The 3,768-nt window shown below is 42.6% G+C and overlaps 1 protein-coding gene across 1 annotated transcript in view; it reads left to right on the forward strand.

The window, feature by feature from the left end:
* The window catches only part of CACNB2 (calcium channel, voltage-dependent, beta 2 subunit), a 225,464-nt gene that overhangs the window by 79,556 nt on the left and 142,140 nt on the right, over window positions 1-3,768 (forward strand). The gene's annotated exons all lie outside the window — the stretch shown is intronic.

The raw sequence follows: 3,768 nt of genomic DNA on the forward strand, positions 1-3,768 counted from the left end.
TCACTTTTGATAAAAAATTAACATGAACTTTGAATCATGTTGTTGTTCAGTTGCACAGTCGAGTCCGACTCTTCGTGACCCCATAAACCAAATCACGCCAGGCCTTCCTGTCTTCCGCCGTCCTCTGAAGTTGGCTCAACTTCATGTTCGTTGCATCTATGACACTGTCTAACCATCTCATCCTTTGCCGTCCCCGTCTTCTTTGACCTTCAATCTTTCCCAGCATCAGGGTCTTCTCCAGTGAGTGCTCCCTTCTCATTTGGTGGCCAAAGTATTTGAGCTTCAGTTTCATTATCTGGCCTTCCAGGGAACAGTCAGGGTTGATTTCTTTGAGGATTGACTGATTTGTTCTTCTTGCAGTCCAAGGGACTCTCAAGAGTCTTCTCCAGCACCATAGTTCAAAAGAATCTATTCTTCGGCGCTCGGCCTTCCTTATAGTCCAACTCTCGCAGCCATACATGACTACTGGGAATACCATTGCTTTGACCATGCGGACTTTTGTTGGCAGGGTGATGTCTCTACTTTTTATCATGCTGTTTAGGTTCGCCATCGCTTTCCTCCCAAGGAGCAGGCGTCTTTTAATTTCATGGCTGCAGTCACAGTCTGCGGTGATCTGGGATCCCAGGAACGTGAAGTCTGTCACTACTTCCACGACTTCCCCTTCTATTTGCCAAGGAGTGATGGGGCCGGATGCCATGATCTTAGTTTTTTTGATGTTGAGCTTCAAGCCCACTTTTGCGCTCTCCTCTTTTACCCTGAGCAAGAGGCTCTTTAGGTCCTCTTCACTTTCTGCCATTAGAGTGGTATCGTCTGCATATCTGAGGTTGTTGATCTTTTCCCCAGCAATCTCAATTCTGGCTTGTGATTCATCCAGGCCAGCATTTCGCATGATGTACTCTGCATATATATTAAATAAGCAAGGTGACAATATACATCCTTGTCGTACTCCTTTTCCTATGCTGAACCAATCAGTTGTTCCATATCCGGTTCTAACTGTCGCTTCTTGGCCCTTATACAGGTTTCTCAAGAGACATGTGAGGTGGTCTGGTACTCCCATCTCTTTAAGGACCTGCCATAGTTTGTTGTGATCCACACAGTCAAAGGCTTTAGCATAGTCAATGAAGCAGAAGTAGATGTTTTTCTGGTACTCTCTTGCTTTCTCCATAATCCAGCGAATGTTGGCAATTTGATCTCTAGTTCCTCTACCTCTTTGAAACCCAGCTGGTACTTCTGGCAGTTCTCTATCCACGTACTGTTGAAGCCTAGCTTGTAGGATCTTGAGCATGACCTTGCTAGCGTGTGATATGAGTGCAATTGTGCAATAGTTTGAACATTCCTTGGCATTGCCCTTCTTTGGGATTGGAATGTATACTGACCTTTTCCAATCCTGTGGCCACTGTTGCGTTTTCCAAATTTGCTGGCAAATTTGAATCATAAGAGATGATAAACATAATGAAATTGTACATAATGAGGTCCCTGTAGTTAAGTAGTTCTGTTTTCGTTTCGGGTAGGAACTCTTGTTAATGTGTACTACACTGTCTTTTTAAAACAAGAATAGATTAGTAGATGTGGTAATTGATTTGTATTATAAATATTCATGAAAGATCAGAAGAAGATAATAGGAAGGCACTGCTGAAGTTATTCTCATCTCAGTAATGAATGTCTGCAAAACTGAAATCTTTCACTGTCAGAATGGGTAAAATATTAGTATCTTTTATTTGTAGATGAACTTTACTTGTGAAAATTGCAAAAAATATAATTCTCTGCCAGATGCAACTGGTTTGAGGCAGATGCTGTAGTATGAGTTGCCTTATGCTAGAATATTTTAGCTTTTAAAAAGTAAACATAGCTAAATGTTCTCTCATTTAAAATCCTTCTGATTTTCCTAGGAAACTAGGTATGTTACAAAGTATATTTAATGTCTTGGCTATAACTAAGCAGTGCTATTACTTTGATAGGAAGACTAATCAAAACATGATAATGTCAGATATAGAATACAGATTCCATATCTAATACCAGTTGCTAAAATATTATGCTGTGTGAAATGCTTCATAAAATGCCTATATTTCTGCTTCTAAGCTTGCGGGACCAAGAAACAGCTATCTTGCATTTGTAGCTTTCTCCGAAACTGTGTATTCAGCAGCTTTGGCCTAAAAATTCCTAAACCTGTTTAGAGATAATGCTAGCGTGTGTGTGTGTGTGTGTACAACAGAAGTAACATCTATCTTTCTGTCTATCATCTATTTTATTAGACTTTTAGCCCTCCCTCCTCTGGAAAGCAAGGCTTAGGATGGGTAACAACAAGTTAAAACCAATAATAAATTAATTGTTAAAAAACATTAACATAACTGCATAGCAGGAATAAAATAAAATCAGATAGCGACTTAAGGCAGTAATACCATCTGGAGGGGCATTACACCAGGCTGGGGCCAGAGCCAAGAAGGCAAGATGAATACTTTTGGGGCCTGGGACCACCAGACGATTGTTATTAATGAAACACAATGCTCACTGGAGGACATACCAGGAGAGATGGTCTCTAAGATCCCAGACCATGTAGGGCTTTGAAGGTTAAAACCAGAACATTGAATCTGATCTGGTATTCAACTTGGAGCCAGTGCAGCTGGCAGAGCACCAGTTATATGTGGGCTCTAGATGGCACACTCGTAAGCACCTATGCCACCTCATTCTGTACCAGTTGAAGTTTCCAGGTCAGTCTAAAGGGTAGCCCTGTGTAGGGTATGTTACAGTAGTCTAGTCTGGAGGTGACCGTTGCATGGATCACTTTGATTAAGTCCAGGAGAGACAGGAAGGGAACCAGTTGCTGGACCTGGCGCAGAGGGAAGAATGCCAGTTTGGCAATATTTGTGATCTGGACCTCCACTGAGAGGGAGGCATCCAGAAGCAATACTAAGCACTTCATAAGTGGCCTTGGTGTTAATCCCAACTTGGGGTCTCTCTGGTTCAGCCACAGGACTTCCATCTTTGAGGTATTTAGTTTCAAGTGGCTCTGCTTCAACCAACCAACCACAGCCTCTAGATCCCTGGCCAGATTGTCTTGGACAGCATTTGGCCATCCATTCATCAACAGATATAGCTGGGTGTCATCAGTGTATTGGTGACATCCCAGCCCAAAGCTCAGTATCAGCTGAGTGAGGAGGCGCATATAGATGTTAAATAACATTAGGGAGAGGATTGCCCCTTGGGGGGACTTCACACACCTTAAAGGTGATGAGTTGAGACCCTCTCCCCAATTACCACCCTCTGTCCCCAACCGTGGAGAAATGAGACAAACCATTTTAAGGCCAAAGATCAAGGATCCCTCTCCGCCCTGAAAGAGACTGTCATCCAGATACATCCTGATGTGTCATCCTGATGCATGTGACAAATACTTGAATGTCTCCATTTAGTCAGTCTCCATTTAGTCAGGCAGACCTCTACCTTCCCCATCAATGGCACTCTCCTGCTCAAATGGCCAGTTTAAGCAGCCTGCACAGCCGCCTGTGCAGATCTGATCAACCTAACTCTGGATTGAGTGTGAAGTGTGAATGAAATTAGTTCAGGATGTGTAAATGTTTTCAGTAAAGTTTTACTTCATTTAAGGGATCCTTGCCTGGGACTCTCTATCTGTTCACTGCTGTATCAGGAACTCACAGACGCAGAACCCTTTCCTAAGGTCTGATCAGCCTTCATATAAGGAGCCAGGGGGCTGCAGGTGCAGTTTTGTACCTGATAATAAAATGTAATTTCTTAATACCAATATAAAACACA

The sequence above is a fragment of the Gekko japonicus genome, unplaced genomic scaffold (genome assembly GCF_001447785.1).
Source record: "Gekko japonicus isolate JY-2015 unplaced genomic scaffold, Gekko_japonicus_V1.1 scaffold780, whole genome shotgun sequence".
Taxonomy (NCBI): domain Eukaryota; kingdom Metazoa; phylum Chordata; class Lepidosauria; order Squamata; family Gekkonidae; genus Gekko; species Gekko japonicus.